General features: G+C 45.7%; 1 long non-coding RNA gene across 1 annotated transcript in view; it reads left to right on the forward strand.

Annotated features, from left to right (window-relative positions):
* Positions 1–21,003, forward strand: part of LOC138567447 (uncharacterized) — a 424,841-nt gene that overhangs the window by 400,162 nt on the left and 3,676 nt on the right. The gene's annotated exons all lie outside the window — the stretch shown is intronic.

Below are 21,003 nucleotides of genomic sequence, written 5' to 3' on the forward strand. Positions count from 1 at the left end.
CAGTGAGCCTGATACCAGACAGTTCGTGGTTAGTCGTGACATTGTTACAGTGAAAAAAGGGGGTCTCTATGGTTCCATGGTTACAGGGGAGCCGGAGATAACTCAATACCTTCTTAGCACATAGGTCTGGGTGTGCCTACGAGGGTAGAGTGGGCTAGTTGAAGAGCTTAGTTTTGAGTGCCTTAAGGAAGGATAAGTGGGAGGTCTCATTCCTTAGGTTCGTAGGGAGGGCATTCCAATGTTTAGGAGCTGGGACTGGGAAGCTGGAGCCTCCAGCGTTGGCCCTTTTGAAGGTGGTGACGTTTAGCTGATTGGAAAAGTGTGATTGCTTGGTTCTGGAGGAAATGGGTCAGACTACTTTTTCTGAAAGATAAGAAGAGGCTGTGAGTGAGAGGCACTTGTGGGTTATGGCTAGGGTCTTGGATGGGATACGTTCTTTGACCGGGAACCAGTGAGCATCACGCCTGGCATGGGAGATGTGCTCCCTTTTGGGAAGGTTCAGAGCTGCTCTGAGCGCACTATTTTGAATGATTTGTAGTCTGGTGTGATTTTTTATGCCGAGGTGCCAGCAAAAAGGACGTTACAGTAGTCAAGTTTTGCCCCAATGGTGGCTCTGGCTATAGAGAGACAGTTCTGAGTAATATGTACGCTGGTTGGATAGCTGTTGTGTTTTGATCAAGGCTAGACTGGCCTATGGAAAACTCAGGAGATCTCTGTGCCCTGGACCTCTTTTGTGTGGTAACCTGTTTAATTTCCAAATGTTGTCATAGGAAAAGGGTTGCGCCTGCTGATATGGCGCCATTTTGAAAATGATTTCCATTGCCTCTTTTCGTTCCCAGTCCACCCCTGGTTCTGATATTAGAGGTCTGTTGGAGTGGGTATTCAATTGCCATGTGTGAACAGCTCAGTTAGTGTGATTATGGCGTGTTTGAATGTAGTGGTTCAGAATGTTAGTGTGGGCAGAGTTTAGTGGAAGTTTCTGAGCAGCAACTTGGCGCATGGGCATGGCGCTGTCTCGTTAAGGGTGCCTCATTGGCGACATTGTGGTGATAGTGGCCTTTGGGCAAGGTTATTTTGAGGAGACATCCTGAGGCACCATAGTGATGGCAACACTGAGTCAGAGTGGGAGAACGCCAGGAGGTGGGCAGCCATGCGCAGCAGGCAGCCATGGGTACCAGGTAAACAGCAGATGAAAATGGATCCAGGGGAGGGCCCGCAGAAGCCAGTCACAGAGGGCAGAATCCTGCTGGGGGTCCCTTGTGAACCCTGTCATCCTCAAGGTCCCGGTGTTATAGGTAGGAGCAAATTACACGAATGACACTGGGGCATCAGGGGCATCAGGGAGTCAAATAGAGTATGAATTCGAGTTGGAGGCCTAGGCGCAGAATCTCAGTACCAGTAGATATGCCTAGGGACTCTTTGGGACTGGTTCTGAGAGGCGCTTCCCTCCCTCTTGTGGGATTGTCCAGTGACACCGTGCTATATCCTGCTGAAAGCTGGCACCATGCGTTCAGCTTGTCAGTGCTGTCATCCGGAAGGCGAAACACAGTTAGGTGGCACTGGCAACTCATTGATGGTTTGGTGCTAAATCCTGCCTTGTCCTGTGTGTTGCCAAAGTCGCACCTGCTTGATGGGTAGTCCAGCAGTGGATATTGTGTGCCGTCAGGTGGCTTTGTGGCACATACACAGGGTGCAGGGACGTCGCATGTGGGTCGGCGAGTGCAAAGTGCCGAAGGTGGGCGGTGGGATCCACTCTGAGATCTCATGAGGGTTTAGTGCTATGTCCAGCTTCTGTCGTTATGTTGCTGTAATGGCGGCCACTTGTAGTGCCGTTCGAAGTTAATGGTGGACCTTAATTGGTCACGGTTGTGGAAAGAGTTTCCCGTTTTTACTCCGACTATGCTGACAGTAATGTTTTTTGCCAGCACCATTAATTTATCGGATTACATTTCTCGCCAATCCTTGTAGCTAAAGCTCCCTGTACAAGTTACTGTATAAGTGTAACATGTCATGTGTGTGAATTTCACAAAACATAATTGTTAAGAGAAGCATCACCTACATTTACAACGTGAATTATTAGATATAAGTGCATTTAGTGGAAAGCAAAACAGGCATAACCACATTTGCCTACATTTATTACAATTAAAGTACATTTAGCTGAATTGTAAACAGGCATAAGCATATTTTCATCTGATCTGCACATTTCCAGCACTCCGATTGAAATGTAAAAAAGTTCTCAAAAAACGAATTTGTTGTAATTTATGTAAATATGAATGACCTGTTTTTTAATGTAAAAAAAAAGAAATGTGATGACCACAGAGCAGACTAAAGGATGCGTCCAGATTCTTTCAGCCACAAGGGTGTAAAGAAAGATTATTCCCAGGGCAGTCACAAGTGAAAATTAGGAAGTGAAAGTGGTGTGCCTCTATTGGCTGCAGCAGATGCATGGCATGCTCATGTGACAAGGTCTGTAATCTGACATTGTCAAGAGGGCACAGGCACCCCTCTCAGCAGTAACGGAGGCAGCTTTTGGTGCCGGTGGGGCTGCCAATAGGGCGCCAGCGGGCGCTCTGGGCACCAGAGGGGAGCCAGTGGGGTCGACCCCCCTCCCCCGCTCTCCCCTGGCTCCGCCACTGCCTCTCAGCCTATGATGTGAGGCCTACCAGAGAGGAATCCAAAGCCAGTCCTACTCCAGAGGCAGTTGGGATGGCCCCATTTCCTGTCCCCTCCCCGACTGTCAGCCTTTATATGTGCAGTAACAATTTGCATCAGCCCATGCCTGTTAACAGAAGCGCTAGTCAGAAATGCCAGAGAAACCGCGATCATGAAGGGAACTGCCCACAGAACAACATAGCTCTCAACCATTTGTGTTGCAAAGGCGGGTGAGAGCCCCTATTGGAATGAATGGGCGTGCAGGAGGCTTGGCGGGTGAGTCAGCCCTTTATAAGGCGGGTGACACCCGCCAAAAGCGTGTGAGTTGAGAGCTATGGAACACCAGCCCATTAGCGCCCCAAGTAATCAGTTCTATGTCTAAATCCTGCCTGTTGAAGGCTGCATAACAAAAAGGCAGTGTCTTTAGGCCGGTTTGGTGAGGCTTTCATCCTGAACATCCCGTCCGACCTGCATTGGTGAAATTTACTTTCAATTAGGTTTCACTCCCCCTCCCGCCCTCCTCCCTTCCTAACTACACACAAAGCGCAGCCTCCTCCTCCACATAGACACAAAGAGACATAAACATACATACATACATACATACATACATACACCTGGATGGAGTCCCAAACATTGACCTGCAGCCGCGTCTAGATGGGAATGTGAGGCCCAACAGGTGTCACACTCAGACAGAACTATGAATGTTAGCATGGCAAAGGTCAGGTAACCCACTAACCAATATAAGCTCTAACTCTGCATACCTATCCCACTCAAAAAACTCACACAACCATCTCTCGCACAACAAGTCGCACGCACTTCACAACACCGCAACAAGACATAAGCCGAAACAACAGCACACGCGGACTGACCCCGATCCGATACCCGCACCAAAGCTCAGCACCCGGTGTATACTGATTTGAAGCTGCCAACAGAACACCACTCCTCTCACTATCCTACTCCCTTCTTCACCTTACTAACCCATCCCACCTTTATTGTTTAAAGATCCGCCACAGCGCCTGGGGACCAATTCCGTTGGTGACGGTGCGCGGTACGAATACCTTTAACATTTAACATTTAACATACATATTTACCTGCTGTCCACGGACACCTCTTCCCTCTTCCGGCCTGTCCGCCCCTATCGCACTCGTGTATGACGTATGGCGGGTTTTCGTCAGTGGTCTGCGGCCCTCGGATAGCAGCCTCTTTTGCCTGCAATCTATAGATCACAGACAAAAGATGCCCTGCCAGTTAATCCAATGTCAGCTGCGAAGAGAGAACTTGCAGAAAGAGTGGTAGAGCTCCTATGCTCCGGCTTTCAGCCTTATGAGAGCCACGTATCAACACCACCTGTAGAGAGAGAGAAAAGCGAATGAGGAGTTGCAGCTTGTACACGTCTGTGTCCGATGACGCACATCTAATCTGAGCCTTGGCATGAATAGTAGCGGAACTGCTGCGGCTGCCCAGACCACTCCGGACTAAAAGCAGAGCAACACGCGCTCCTAAGGAATCAACTGCGCAGGCGGCCATTGTTGCAGCATGGCTGCCCTGAACAGAAGAAAGGGGCGTGGCTTAACTCACTCAGTGATACCTTCTGTAATTGTGAACCCAAGGCAGGGCCAGATTGGCCAGCAACAGAGAACCAATCAGGCAATAGGAAGGGAGATCAAAATGACCACATGAAGCAGGAAGTTGTGAGGGGGTTTGAGGTGAGGTCAGAGCAGGAAGAGGTCGCAGACCAAGAGATCAGTAGGAGGAACAATGGTGGAGAAAAATGTGGAGGTGAATTGTAGACCAGGTGAAGCAGCTGTGAGTGCAAGTGGTACTGTGTTGGAAGTGTGAGTGAAAGACTAGAAAGTGTGATTAGGAGAGGGAGTGTAGGCAGTACATGTAAAGTGAATGTGAGAGTGAAAGAGGGGTGACTGAGAAGAACTTGGGGGTTCGCTCGTCGCAGTGCAGAGGAGGGTGTGGTAGTGTGAAGACAGGAGTAGCAGTGGGATGCTGGAGTAGTAGCGTGGAGGAGGGAGTAGCAAGTCAGGCAAGGCACATCATGAGCCTCTCTTAGTGACTAACCCGCTGATAGCGTAGGGAGAGTAGAGGAAGTTCCAACAGGAGCTAAGGCAGAGTAGGCACGGCCTTTAGGCTCTCACCTCTCAAGAAGAGCTATTTAGAGAATAGGCAATGGGGTTCCATATTCTCTGTCTACTTACCCAGGGAATAGGGAGGTCTGGGTTAGGGTGTAAAATATTACAGCGTGACAAGAGAAAAAGGGCCGGCGACGCTGTCAATAAAACCCTTGAACCATCTCGAGGATTTGGCGTATTCCTTGAGCCATCTGTGACGCTTGTCTCTATCATTCTTATTGGCCTGAACGTAACATTTCTTTCACCCACTTCCTTGGTACAATCGATATAAGTTATCGGAAATTTGCTCTTCGTTTACAACTATTTTCAGAGGTAAGAAATGCACCATTTATCATGCTAATAATCACATATACATATTTAAATACCTGCAAAACCCGATTTGTGGGCATTAAATGGTGGCTGCAGAAAACATTGCAACTTTGTGGAGTTTGCAAAGTTTTCTGGTAAACTTTACAAGAAGTCCGAAGGCAAAGTCCCCCAACTTTAAACAGTCCTAGTTAAGGTGTGTTGTAAAAACAAGTATCCAGTGTTTTTATGGAAAGGAAGGTCATCCTTGATTTTGTGAATTTCATTTTGGCGGAAATCCAGTGTTTGGCTATAGCGTTACCTAAGGCAATCCTCTCTGTCTCTTACTGATATATCACAGGGTTTTTAGGAACAGATGTGATATTTGTTCCAGATTTCTCCATTAAAATGACACTAATGAACATACAAACTATGTAACACCTAAGATTGGGTAACAAAATAACTTATAAACAATGAATACAAAATGAAAAACATGCAAAGTAACAAACTATCCCCTTAATAATAGTGCCTGTCTTACAAAAGTGGCAAATACATAATTCATCTCACTAATGTATACTCAGTTTTCAAAAATAATTCCAATGCTGTTAACTGAGAAGTTACATATTTCAACAATAGTGGTCTTAACTAAAACCTCCTCAGATACATGGACCAAGTGTGATGGGGCCTAAAATGTGGGATATCGTCTACAGTCCAGCTGAACAGTGCCCGTCATCATTAACATCCCTCCAGCTTCTGGGTTTAGCACAGGGTCGGATTGGCCCTTCGGCCTCCATGCCCGTAGCTGGGCCGAAATCGTCCCTGGGGCTGGGGGGCAGTTTCTGCCCACGCCTGGGCCGGTTTTGAAGGAGAAAAAAAAAAAATTTGAAAAAAATAATAATATTTGAAACAAAAAACCACCTGCAACGGCATGATTAATCAAAGCAAGGTAACACCTTACCTTGCTTTGATGATTGATTTGCATGCATGATGCTGCTGCATCATTCACATGCTGCTGCAGCATGTGAAGCTGAGGGCCCGGGGCCGCGTCCGGTCCGTCGGCTGTCACCCTGCTGCCACTCCAGGGGGCATGGTGCCGCCACTCCAGGGGGCAAAGTGCCCCCTGGAGTGGCTGTGCTATTGTATTAGTGATAAATATGTATTAGTGATAAACTACCAATTTTAGAGTAGAATAAGCATCCATTTCGGACTATGTATTTTGCCTTTCGCAAGTTGCAGTAATAGCATGTTTATTATTCTGCCGTTTTCTCCGTTACGATCATCACAAGACATTCCATCTTGGTGCCCTCGGTCACTTGACAAAATCCTTGTGCCTAAAAGCTTCTGTTCAGTGTAGAAATATTTGACCATAGTACATCAAGTGGCCATTGACTTCATTGTGCCACAATGAATGCTTTGTTGTAATTTGTCTATCTTTCCCATCCTCTGACATGCTGTTGAGGATGTTTGTTTGCATGTATGAGGTAACAAGTGCTCAGAGAATGGGATGTCCTGTAGGTGCGCTGCTTTCCCTATTTTGCCAACCTCTGAAGCCTGAAAGTAGATGCATGAAGACTTGACATGCGGCCAACTTTGCACCAGACCTGCAGATGAACTTAACTGATTTGCTGTTAAATCTCAGTTACCAGTTTAATGGTATCCGCTACAGAATAATTGCTCATTTTACTGTAGCCGATATGATAGCTCAGTGGGTGGAGCGCTCGCTGCTGCGATGTATGTGTGATCTGCAGGTTCGAATCCCAGCAAGGTCATCTCAGCCTTTCATCCTTCTTAGGTCGATAAACGAGTACCAACACAGGTTGGGCGATATTGTGTGCATATTTGTTCTATAAAAAAGAGCTTAAGCCTAAGTGCTATACAATAACATACCATCATTTGTCCTTGGTCGTCTGCTTGCATTCACAGTAATTTGACAATATGGATCTATACACACAGATATTAATGATACATATGGTGATCCATTCTTGTATTAAATATATATCACATTAGTGAAATCATAACCATATTTTTCATAGTTTACTTAGGAATAATGTTATTTGATGCCACTTGCTGTTTTGTCGAGGGGTGAAAGGTTGTGTTTCATTATTTCCTGGGATGTCACTTTGGGGTGGAGTCAAATGACATCACTTTCGGTGATGTCATCAGAGGTCAAGGGTCATGAGGCAAAGGGTGGGCCACTTTTTTCTGGGTGTCCGGGGCTATTTCTTGTCCCAGTACGACCCTGCTTTAGTACCCAATTTTAAATCTTTTTTTATCTTTCTAATGTGTGCGATGTCACTTTGGTTAACTATTTCTCTCTAATAAAGGGATGTTTAACTTTAGTATAATGTGGAAGTCCGAGCAGTGAGTCCTGTGACTCAATATGTTTAGTTTGTATTTTCTTTTTTTATATTATACAAGACAGGTTGGGATTAACACCTGTTAGGCCCAGTGGTTTCACTACAGAATAAATAATGTGCTATAACCAAAGAATGTGGGGATCTGGACAAATGAAAAATAAGTGTTCAACATAGGGCTTTTGCTCCCCTATATTGTGCCTTTCCCTACTCTTACCCTTGTCTCCTATGGAAACACCATACTCTTAAGAACTAAGGTTTGAAACAGGTGGCTAATTGAAAATCCAAACCCTAACATTACAAAGTCCTTAGCCTTCTGGCCACTCTAGTCTAACAACACAAGTCCCAATAGTTAGCCAAATAAATAGTCCAAAACATACTCTTAAAAAGCAGCAAACAACATGATTTGTCTGGAAAATGTTCTCATAGTGGTTACTCTGTTTGAGGTTTCTTTCAGACTTCACAGGTTTGATCTGGAAACAGGACTTAGGTTGCCACCTGTTTGCTCATGGTCCTTTTGAGGACCCCTACCGGCATTGGTTCTCTTGGTTTTCCGCACTTCCTGTCGAAATTTCACTGGTCTTTACAAGGGACATCAGGACTACCTCCGAGTTCTGATTTCTCTCAGGTTGTACAACAAGTCAGCTCTTCTGGACTGTGGGTTCCAACCCACCGTAAGGTTCTCCACAGACCTTGACTTTCCAATTATCCATCAGGACTCCACCAGACAGGGGCTTCGAGCTTCACAATTGGTCTTCCAGCACACGTTAGTTGTGGGTTTCACAGTAGGGACCTTCCTTTCAGGTTATCTTTCAGGATTTCTGCCAAACCTTGGGTTCAGGAATCACAGTAGGCCTTTCTCTAGATGTTGATTTCAGGTTTCTCTCCATGTCTTCTGCTAGATAGACATTGGTTCAGGATTCACATTACGGCTTTCACTAGACCTTGGTTTCAGGTTTCACTCCTGTTCTTCCACCAGACCGTGGTGCAGGATTCACAGTAGGTCTTTCACCTTGGCTTACTCATGATGATAGGTATTCCTACGCCTCTCATCTTGGTCCTTTTCAGGCAGCCAATAATAAAATGCCCTTCTGCCATGTGCCAATCCTTTTTCTATAAGGATACTTGTGGAGATCCTAGGCTCTTGGCCCTTCAGTTCCCTCAAGGTCAGGTGATGTGGATCGCCACCTCCTGATTCGCCCTTTCATCCTTTCCCCTTGTGGTAGCTTCTGCTCCAGTCCTTAGCAATCTTCCCCAGAAGTTAGTAGGATCCTTTCATCCTGCCGTATTTCTGAGTATCTCCTCGGTCAGGTATTACCATTCAAGGACAGGCATGTCTGCCTCTTTCAGAATGATCTCTCTCTCTGGGATCTCCCAGCCTTTTCCCCCCCTCCCTCAAAAGGAGATCAGTGTTCTTTTCTGTTCCCATAGGTTATTCCCTATTTTTACTTGAATCTGGGGTTCTTATTTGGTTATTCCCTGTGTTCATGTTACCCCCTTCTTTAAATAATTATCAGTTTGTTGTGTCAAATGGATAAAGTCTTGATAGGTTTCATAAGCCCTAATGTGGGTCTGCAAGGCGTTAAGCAGTCCGTGCCATCTCGGAACTCTCTTGGACGCAGAACTCAGTACTGCTTCTTCCTGGTCCTGCCAGCCCCAGTGTCTCTCCAGGACTTCCTCCATGAGGTTCAGGTGAATCTCTGCCTCCTAGTTTTTGCTCAGCTATCCCTTGCTGGTGACTAAAATTAATGCTGCAAATGCCATTAATTCACGGCCCTCATAATAGTCTTCACCTGGATTCCAGGGGTGTTAGGAAGTGCTGCAGAATTACAGCGTTGGTAATATTTATCCCTCAAATTCTCTACAATTGTTTCTTACTGAGCACACAGAACATTTGGGTGATTTCCAGATAACATAGATGGTCCTGTGTGTATTCTGGGACCTGTAGTTTACCATGTTTATTTCAAACCCCCTATATTGTTCACCCAGTGTTACAGTATCTCCTGCTGAGCAGCCGACTTTGGGACCACACCTCATCTAACCTCAAGGAGGTACACCGGTTAGCAGCCGGACCAGCCCCGACCTTAGTGGCCCGCTACGCTGAATGGGAAGAATGGAAAGTTCGACCAGCTCACCGGAATACAAGAGTACTCATATTTCTAAAATCTATCCCAGTCCTACAACTGCTATTCTTGGTCCGCATCAACACAAAACTTCTGCTTTAATTCCCCCCAGACACACCACCAAGTTTAGGGGGAAAGCTAGAGTAGCTTCATAAATGTCCTTTACACATGTAAGGCATTGCATCACAGAGGCCAGGTGGGATGCACAGACAACTGGACATAGCAGGTGAGATTCACAGTGTTTTACTTTAAGGGCCAAAAGGGGCAACACAAAAGTAAAACTAGTAAACAGAAAGGCTTCAGTGCCAATCAGGCAACGTCTCTTACCCTGCGGTTGCCAAGTCCTCTCGTGATGAGCAGGGGTGTTGCCAGGTCTGGAAAAGACCTGGGGCTAAGCTGATGTCTGAACTGTTAGGACTGGGGGCTAGCTAATCTTTTGGCTGTAGATCCTGAGATTTTATCCGCGGCTACAACCAAAAGATCAGGGGCTATAACCCCCTTAGCCCCCCCTAGCAACGCCCCTGTTGATGAGCGAATCCTTCTGACCTAGATCGATGCAGGCTTTCTGGGGTCCTGCACCTGCGGCTGTCCAGCACTATTACCTCCACACATCCAGACCAGAGGCCACCTCCTGAAGACCCTTAATGATGCATCACTGTGTTGCCTCTAGCAGCTGTAAGTACAATTCGAGTTTCTATAGGGTTTCAAGTTAGAGCCAGAAGTTCCCAAAGCCAGTCTCTAGTCCTCAGAATCAATCTCCATTTTCACGATTGTGCCCCTGGAGCTCCTTTCTTTCAGGTTTCTATCTTCTACTACTCTGTTATTCCTGCCTGGGTATCTTTTCACCACCCGCTTTCTCACACTGCCTTGGGCCAAGGCAGCATCCCTTTTCCTCCCTGTTCTTACTGTTTCGTCACCACCTCGTCACCACTTACTCCATCTTTTACAACCTCTTCCTTGGGCTCACTGCCTCCTCCTGATGGTACCTCCTCTTAAAAACCCTTACAAACTCCTCCTGCTATAACCACCACCTCCAGTTCTTGGCAATTTGTTCCTGAAAAAACACTTCCTCTAGACTTTCACCACCTCTTCCTTATATGACCACCTGTTCCAAATATGTCCACTACCTCCTGATGTTACCACCACCTCCTATTAGGACTCTACCACTTGATTGCCCCACCTGCTTCTAATATTATCACCTCCTCTGGAAAATCACAACCTCTTCCTGGCTCCTTCTTCCCTCTGACCTCCACCAGCCTTCACTCCCCACAGTCCATGTATTGTGCTAAAAACTCCTTTAAACACCAGCCCCACCCTGCTCAAGTAGACCGCACTCAGAAACTGGGGCTGGCTGCATTTTAACTGTGTTGCCTCCTCTTCCCCATGGTAGATCTTTTTACTGAGGGTCTGAACCTATGAGTGTATCTAGGTCTTGGGGATGGAGCAAGCCTCTATCTGGCCTGTCCAACATTTTGAATGTACAATGTCCTCCTCTGACACTCCCGGAATCTGCCTGCATTGAGCGGAGGGCCATTGCGCATCCAGCATTGCCATTGCAGGTTGCAAATGCCCTGGGTATGTTTTTTTTTTAACATCAAGGAATTCATTGTAACAATGAGAGAGTTGGGCAAAGAGACACATTGTTTTCGCTGCAGGCGCTTCACTTGCCTGTGGACAATGAATTGTAACATTGCTTTCCGTGTCCGTTTCCTCCCCATTTCGGGAAGCAATAGGCTTGAAACATTTTGTCTTTGGAGCGGCTGTGTTCCTACAGACATCCGATCTACTTCCTTTGATGTGCCTGGTGACTGGCAACAGTAGCAATGCATTTGCTACCTTTGTCAGTTATAGAAAACAGGTGTTTCATAAAGGGAAAGGGAGCAGTAGGGTTTTCATTAGTTTGTCAGTTATTACCAGCACATAGGAGCCTCGGTCGAGCTTTCCTGATGGACCAGCTTTATGGCTAGAGACTGGACCCATAGAAATGGCCTTTGTTGAGGCAATGAGACAGCTCCTTGTAATGTGCTAAATTTTCCCCTTACAACCCCCAGGCCCAAAATCAACTGGCTAGCACCCGGCCCTCTGAGTCAAGTTCCTGCCATTCCCCAGAGCCAAGCAAAGGACTTCATCCCAGTAAAAGTCACAATACTCGATTTTGCTGAATCGCAAAAACCCATTACAAATATTTGCTTTTGTTGTGTCTTGACTGCCGTGTAGTCAGAAGAGTCCCCTGTCCACAAGTGCCGCACAGAGAGAGTCCAAATCACTCTCTGTACAACCTTTGAGGCCACAGGTGGGAGATGATCTTCCGGAACCGCGGACCTCTGGGAACCCCGAACCACTGTAAAGAAAGCACCGGTTAAGTATCAAGCCCAGACAGCAATAACAAACAAGGCAACAAACAAGTGGAACGGTCTTACCAAGTAGTGACAGTGGTGATTCTTCTGAACCAATAGGGGTTCCGTGACCCACCAGGGCTTCTTTCCCAGCACAGGGCAGTAAGCCCAGTAGATCAGGCGGTGGTGCGTGTGCCGGGCCCACCTGATGCCAAAGTCCGGACAAGGAAACCAAGAAAACGTTGTACCAAAGGGATTAAGCAAGTAGTAGTCCAGAAAGCAGTCCGTGATTCGTAACAAGAAATCCAATAAACCAGAAGCCAGAAGCCAGGGGAATCCAATAGCAGCGCTTAATCCAATCCGGGGTCAGTTTCCAAGCAAGCCAAATGTGAGTAAGCAAAGCGCCGAACAGTGTCCAGGTAAACAGCTGTGAAGCATCGAGTGTTCCGATGCGGCTGTTTAAATACCGGCGCTGCATATTACTTTACCGTCACGTGACCTGCGACTGCATCACGTGAACGTGCCTTAGTAACACGTGAGCGTGAGGCGTTGGTCACGTGACACGGAAGTGGGGTGTGAAGCCGGTCTCGCAATCGCCAAGGAACACGCCAATGGAGCGGGCGTCTCCACGAGTGGGCAGCAAGTTGAAACACACGCATTGGCACATGGGGATTCGGGAAGAGCACACGTGAGACCCGGAACCGGGCAAGAGGATGGGGCGGAGTGGAGGTACGGGGACGGGCATTGGGGACACTGGGAACACTGAGGGGTGAGTGCGTGACAGCTTTACTTTGATTGACTAGTCCCCTGAAAACATCTGAGAAGCATAATCTAAAATTATAATTTTCACCTGGAAGGCAATCAGTCAGACACCTGTTTCCAAACATAAATTGCAAACGGGTGAATACTTACGATTCTCGAAAACAAATCGTAAAAATGCATTTTTATGTCTTATCTACTGTACGTTCTTTCGTTCAAATCTGATTACTTATCTATTGTACATTCCTTTGTGATCAAAAGAGTATTGTTCCTTCCAATATATCAACATCTAAATAAATAAATAAATACATTATGCAGAACTTTCAAGTCATTAATTCTTGAGAATCTCCATATTTCTGCACAGTCCAGCAATGCAGATGTCACATTAATATTATAATGCTCATAACACTTCCTAGGAATCCAGGCATAGTATTTATCATAAAATTGCAGATGATCATTTCTATTTTGTTGGATTGATTTTAGCATTTTAGCATTATGCACATTCCAAAGCACATTCTTGGAAAAAGTAATACTTAGGTAATCATACTTTTTGACCAAAATCACTTCTATTTAAGTACTTTTACCATAATAAACAACCTTGTTTTTGTTTGCAAATTTGACTCTAAGTGATACTCAGATAAGTAATCTCTGGCGTTAATCAAACATGATTGCCAACCATACGCGTCAAATCGAACAAAGCTGTGTCATCAGCATAGATCCGTAACCTATCGCTAGGGGCAATTCACTTCAGAGGCTCAACAAAGACTTTCGCCAGAGCCACATCTAAGTCTGACAAATGCAAAATACGTAATAGCGGGGTCAATGAGCATCCCTATCATAGTCTTTTGGCATCTTTGAATGACTCTACTGTCCCTCTATCACACAGTAATGTTATACATATTATGCTATATGCTAATTGTATCACCCTACAAAATGTAGCTGCTATGCCTCTTTTCCTTCATTTACCGATGACCATGTTTATGTTAACGGGATCTAATGCCTATTTCAAATCCAGGAATACAACATGCACATCAACAGCCCAAATACTAATGTACTTCTCAATTAAGTTGGACACGGTCATACAATTATCTATTGCACAGAACCTAACATGAAAACTTGCCTGGGCAGATGGACGTATTTTGGTCTCATCAGAATACTCCTGCACCCTCAAAGTAAACCATTTCATAAATGTCTTACCAGAAAATTCCAGAAGCGAAATTGGCTGATATCAAAATGTATGAAAATTATCATATTTTTTAATATTGGTACAATAGTGCCTTGTGTTCAGGAAGCAGGGATGGTCATTAAGTTAATAATTTAATTGATTTTATTACTGCGGATCGCTAATCTGGGTCACAAGTAAAACTATCTATAATTAAATTGTCTGTACTCCAACAGGTTTTATTACCCTAAAACATATAGATACGCCCTCATTCAGTTTGTCCAATATTATTTTGTCCCTCCTTGATCTTTTCCATTTGCCCCAGACTGTGCTTTGCAAATATGAAAGCATAATGCTTCAACCAGCGTGAAGATGGAATCAACAATCAGACATTGGACTAATATCAGCCGTGCATTTGGCAACCGTACAACAAAAGGCAGGTTTATCACAATGTTTTACTATCTCTGCTAACACCTCTGATTGCCTCAGGATATAGATTTGTTTTTTCAATGTTAGAAAATGTCTATACTACTTCATCAGAATACAAATTTTATTACTTGAACCAAGCTAGCCATTTATTGCTGCATTCTGTGTATACTTGGCTACTCGACACGCTGCATCAAATCAGCATGTATCCAGTCTTTTTCATTTTGTACTTAATATTTCATATTTAATTAATCAAGAGTCATAATAACCTCCTCAGGAGATTTCACATATGAAATGGCAAACAATGACTTGACCCACCACCTTCTCTTTTATTAAGTTCTCTGCTCATCACAGATGTCTAGGATAGACTTTTATGCCGCTGGAAAACCTATTTCCATTGCGACAACTATTCCACATCCCAACAAGAATCAAAGCTTCTATAGTTATGGTGTTATGGTCGCACACCGTTCAGAACTTGACTTCAAACTTAACAACGTTGTCCTCTAAATACACTGGAACAAAACTATAATCTATAATAGAGTGCCCTAACACAGAAGGAAAATTCATTTTGCAGGTCTACCCTCATGGAAACAACCAGTTAACCATCACAAAAAACGTATAGCTATAATGATATTCAAGAGTTTACACTGAACATTTAGTCTCTTTTTTAAAGGAGCTGAAGGAGGTGCTTCCAAAATTTCACAGAGGCCCGAAATGAATTGATTACCCAGTTCTTTGAAGACTCTAAGGGCCTCGCTATAATCAACCATAAATCCACCGGAATACTGCCCAACGCAAATACTGTTACCGCCACTTAGTCGGGCGGTATTCAGCCCGGATCACAAGTGGCAGCAATAGTGTAAGTCCCCATTTGACTCAATGGGGCATTTTCGGCACAATTACCATGGTGGTAATTGCACCGCAATAATTGTGCCAAAAACAGGTAGAATGCTGGCACATTCACCTCCAGCTCAGAGCTGGAAGTGAATCCTCGTACTTTACCTCAAACTCAGAATTGGGCGGTGCGGTAATGTGTCAGTGACACTGAAGTGGGAGAATGGGACACCACCCTCCTCCCAATCTCATCCAGACCATGGCCTAGAGGATCACGACCCAGACACCCCCCACGAGAGAAGTTTTTCCACTTACCAGATGACAAAATACCCTGGTTCAAGAACTTACACATACAAGGAGTACTGAAGAGGGAGAATCAACATCAAACTCCTGCCCCTCACCCCAGGTACATCGACAGACAGAACAGCAGGAAGAATAAGGAGCGCACCTATCATTTGAACCAGGTCCCAGTGCACCCACGGGTGACAAATATGCTGAAAGACACCCACTTCACCAACATTGCAACCTACATGCTACATTAGCCTAAATGCAGCAGTACCAGAATCTACAAAACACAAGAATCCCTAATTGCACAGTGTAAAGCCATGTTTTAAGAAAATGACAGCCAAGCAGCCAAGTGCATTTGTCTCACTGAACACCAGCCGCAGTGGGGATTCGTTCTGACTTCAGCAATACTCCTCGCAAACCCAGGAGCAGCCAAGGTCGCACAGTAAGATTAGATTGCTTTCTTTGAATGACAGTGAACTCTGGCAGACAGAACATCCAGAGCCCAGTGTTTTTTCCTGGGAACGAAAGACATTTTCACAAGACTCACACACCATTTGAAACATAATTGTAACAAGAATGGCTCAGCTTTGGCCAATGAACACTGAGAGCCCAGGGGCGAAAAGCCTGTTTCAGCTAAAAGTGATGGGAACAGATTCATACTGCAACAATTTCAGAGTTAGGCAATGGGGGTGGCGCAGCTAAACCAACCACTGACGCAAAAGTCCAATGTCCAATTATCAGGCATCCTATAAGGGCTACATAGGTAACCTATCACTTAGCAGCCAATAGTAGGATGAGATAGGTTTCTGGGAGCTGGACCAATTCTGTGAGGTCAGCCTCCAGTGTGTTACAAAGCTGGCTTGCAAGCCAGCCCCGGGGGAGACGGTGCCGGGACCTTAGCTGTGCGGGAAGCTCTCTGTGTGTTTTTTCTTTTTTTGCTGCCCAGAAATAAACGCAGTTTGGAACATGTTGCTGCCTGCTTGGGACTCTGCTGCATTTTTTTTGGGCAAAATGGGAGGTGTTGGAGTCTCCCATAGCTCGGACCCCCAGAAGCCCTGGTGGGGGTCCAACTTCTCCCCAACATGTTGGTGCCCTCTGTGAGGCTCATTGCTCATTGTAAGACATGGGTGAATGGGCACTGCCTGCACAAGCCCTGCATTGAACTGCACTCCCTGTCGCCGACTCAAGGAAGCTGTGGGACCCTCGCCTGCACCTGAAGTACACCAGAAAACGCGTAACCGGCTAAAGGCATCGGGGGCCACTCGGAAATACCCCGCTTGAGGGCAGGTGAGAGCCCTGCAGGAGAAGGGGTCCGGTGAAGTGCCTTGATGGGGGGTCTGGTAGCAGAGCAAGTGCCAGTGCAGCATAGGAAATGTAAGTACAGGTTCAAGCAACCAGCAACATGGGCTTTGAGGGAGGGGTGTGATTGTATGGGGTAACAACGGGCAAATCTTTCAAGTATTATGATGTATTGTTGATCAGTATGTTGCAGAAATGTTAAGTTGTTTTGTTTGGGTAGAAACTGGGGGGAGGTATTGTAAATTGGGTGGTGGGAGATTGTACATTGTCGCAAAAATTCGGTGTATTGGTGGTGATCGGCACGTGAATTGTAGTTGGGACTGGAGTGGTTGCAGTGGTCCCTTCTTGTGTTTATGAGGCTATTGGGTGGGGTAGTGACTCCCCACATATAGGACGGAGTGCCGCGCTGGTTGGTCTGGATGGCGATTACATGTATGGGGGTATGGCTTTCCTATGAATTGACGTTGTAGATCAATGAGTAGATGAGGTTCCCTGCTGATTGAGCGTTGTAGTTCAGTGAGTGGATGATGTTTCCCCGCAGGAGGTAGCTAGATTGTTCCCAAGTGTGGAAGATAATTGGCTGGTTGAGCTCCCCTGGTGAGGGGCGTATCACACGCGAGGCGACGCAGCGTGCGCAGTCCGATTATAAGAGTTTATTGTGGTTTACCTTGCTCCAGTTGAAGCGGGAAGACAGCTGTGGGATTGTGGGGTTTTATTTTGGGATCTTTGTGGGGTTGGAAGCAATGGGTTATTGTTCTGTGCATGCACATTTCTCTGTTCATTTGTACTGTGTCTTTAGATGGTGACGTCACCTTCAGATTGATGCATAGGACACAGAGTTTTGATGGTGAGGAGATAGTGGTGTGGATTTGGAGAGGAAGAAGAGGTGACCAAGAGGCGGTGTGTGGAAGACACATGCGCAAGATTGTGGGGGTGTGCCGGAGAAGGCAATGGTTTGGTGAAGATGGGCTGCACAAGGAGTGCACTGGCTAAGGTGTAGAGCCAAGAAGGCTGATAGAAATTTAAGAAAAAAAAAAGAGAGAGAAATGTTACACTATTTTTTAACTTTGCTCCCTGAACAGCGGACTATTGATAATTTCAACTTGAGGTGAGGTAAAAGGTATCACATAATAGAGAAATGACTACCCTTCAACTGTTATGTAGGACACAGCCCCATGCCAAGTTAAATTAGTAAAAAACATAGGGCCTCATTCCGAGTATGGCGGTAAGGGATAGCGGCCACCGGTAACGAGACCGGTGGCGGTATTCCCTTACCGCCATACACCGAGTTCCCTCTGCGCCCTCGCCCTTAACGCCTGCTTTGAGCAGGTGTTAAAGTCGAGGGCGCAAAGGGGCCTGCAAGCCAATAACGGTGACCGTAATGAACGGTCACCGTTATTTGCATCTTCCCCATTGAGCCCTATGGGGGCTCATTTGGGAATGGGGAAGAGCCTTGGTGAATGGGGAATCACCGCCCCGCCAACCTTGGAATGGGGCGGTGATTCCGCCATCCACCAAGGCTCTGCCGGTCCGGGTACGGCGTCAAACAAGGCGTTAATAGCGCCATTGGTTAGCGCCGTACTCGGAATGAGGCCCATAGTGTGCAAATATTCAAAAGTACTGAAGGAAAATAAAAAAAGACCATGGCTGCCATAGGCAACTTTTCCAGAGGCGTGCAGCAATTGCTACTGACACCCATACACAGCACTTACACAGGAAGAGGCTTAAAAGCACCTGGCTACAGTTGAACTGTGCGCATGAAGGAAAGGGAAGATGCGAGGCGTCAGCAGATGCTGAACTAGCACAAGCAGAGGGAAGAGGGGTCGCACCCTTCTGTACCTCCGGGAGTGTAATATTTGAGGACACAGATGGTAAGAAAGGAATGCATTCTATGAGAGATTTTAAAGCAGCAGAAGGACATTTAAACACCACACACAAACAATCATAATACACTAAAGAGAACAAACAGGAGGGTGCAGAACAACCCACTAGCAGCACAGGAGCAAGCAAGGGAGGGCTGCAGTGCATGAAAGCAGATTTGAAGGCACAGGTACAGAGGAATTAAATTTAAAGGGAAGATAACGGGGAGGTGCAAGGAGTAATAAGAGCAACAGAGAGTGGGGAGAAGGAGCACAAAAAGCTTGACTGGGCAGTGCAAATGGAGGGAGAAGAGAGACGGGAGAGGGACCACGAAAAGAAAGTGCAGTGCGAGGCGAGAGAGACAGGAAGAGAGCGGGGGAACTGGAAAAGGAAGAAAGGGAATGGAGGAGGATGGATGAGAGGGAGCTTATGGGAAAAGAGCGTGGAGAAGGGATAGATGGCAAGGGAATGGATACAAAAACAGGAGGATGAACGAGCCATAAAAGTGATAAGTGAGTGGGTTGCACTGGAATGGGAAAGGAAGAGATGGGAGGAGGAGAGAAGGAATGAATAAGACATAATAGCAAAATATGATAGAGGCTCAGTAGGGGGTGGTGCAGCATGCATGGGGTTATGGAAGGAAGACAGGAAGTATAGCGCGCTAGAAATTGACTGTGTGCATTGTAAATTGTGGCAAGAGAAGACGGTTGAACAAACGGCAGAGGCAGAGAAAGGCAGATGAGGCCAAGTCAGCACAAAATAAATTATGAAAGTATGCAATTGAAGGGGCACTTAAAATCAGCCCCGACTCACACGCACAAGCATCACAATAACAGTATCAACAACCACCACAATATGCACCGCCCATGTGGGGAGGATACATGGGGAAGGACGGGATCATTTCAGCAGACACCACAAGCACCAACGCAGGCACTGTCAACACTACATGTACAGACACAGACACAACAAATGACAGCACCACTATGCCAGGACTCACAAGCATCACAACCCAGGGGCACTGCACAGCAGCCAGCACCCATACACAACACTGACACAATAGCAACAGTACCGGTTACATGACTGGAAGGGGTCTTCTTGATGGTGAACAAACATTTAAGAGGACATAGATTGACATTATACCCTTAATAGGACAGCCCAAGACCAACTTGATTTCCACATCCGCGACAGAGCGGACGAGACGCATGCCGACACTCACGCACACTCAATACTGCAGAGGACAATTGCATAGGGGTTGTGATTGGTAACAAAACATTTTCTTTTCTGGGTGACAGTGGGGCGACTAGGCCATGCATTAGGGAAGAGACATTTGTGACATCATGAGCAGAGTGGATATGACCACCTTATTAACAGAGAAAGCTATAACTTGTTAAACACCAGGCATACACATGTTGGAAATAAGGAAGATTGTTTAGGTATGTTGGGGGTGCACGGTATAGAGGGGGGTGCATAAAGATAGTCATTACAAGAGAGTAAATTCAGCTCCATTCTGAGCACATATCTGTCAGCGAGGAGACTGGGCCCAAACATACAAAAATAACACAGGGCACTTGAATGTGACACACAAGGTAGAGAAAAGTGCACTTGAGGGGGGAGGCGTGCATCTTATTGACAGTTCACTACGGGAGGAGAGAAGTGCGGGTAAAGGGTGGATGATCCATGTTCCCAACAGACACCCTTTGGTGACAAAATAACACAGTGCAAGTGGTAATGCCACTAGCACTTTTGAACACAGCACTGGCACAAATGCATTGGCTAACACACATAGGGAAAGAGGTCATTGCTGCACGAATTGGAGAATAATGGTTGTATTTGGGAGTAGAAATATATTTTTTAAATGTAACAATAGTGAAAGTAGTGGAGTAATACCATGCTAGGCTTAAATACATGAGTAGTTAATAGACTAGGGTTTAACAAGTGGAAATGTAGTGGGATACAGGACATGGGAGTAAATTGTGATGGTTGGGATTGAAAGAAAAGAGGAAATAAACAAACAAATAAATAAATAAATAAATAAATAAATAAATAAATAAATAAAATAGTGGAGAGGGACAAGTAGCGAATAATTGGTAGCAAATTTCATTAGTACCAGCTTAAAGTGCCTGAGGTTCATTGCGGGGCATGCCCTGAGAAGTTGTGAGGAGCCATAGAAAAAAAGATTTAAAAACCCTGTGATTATCTTAACTAAGTAACATGATCCTCTTAATTTAGTCACACAGCCACCCTATATGACAGCTTTACCACCCTGATGCTTCCCTGTTTAGCTTGTCAGTGCCTACTGCCCCCCCCGGGACAAAACGCGCACACTATAAATAGCTTAAAGTAAAGTACAGTAAATACAAGACTCAAAGGCCCATTTGTACACCACCACCTAAATTATGTATATATGATCCAAGTGTGTCATGAGTATATTCACCTAAATTAAGTACAGATGATCCAGATGTGTTAAGGATACAGCTACAGGAC

Source organism: Ambystoma mexicanum, chromosome 2p (assembly GCF_040938575.1).
Source record: "Ambystoma mexicanum isolate Mex_15411 chromosome 2p, UKY_AmexF1_1, whole genome shotgun sequence".
In the NCBI taxonomy this organism is placed as follows: domain Eukaryota; kingdom Metazoa; phylum Chordata; class Amphibia; order Caudata; family Ambystomatidae; genus Ambystoma; species Ambystoma mexicanum.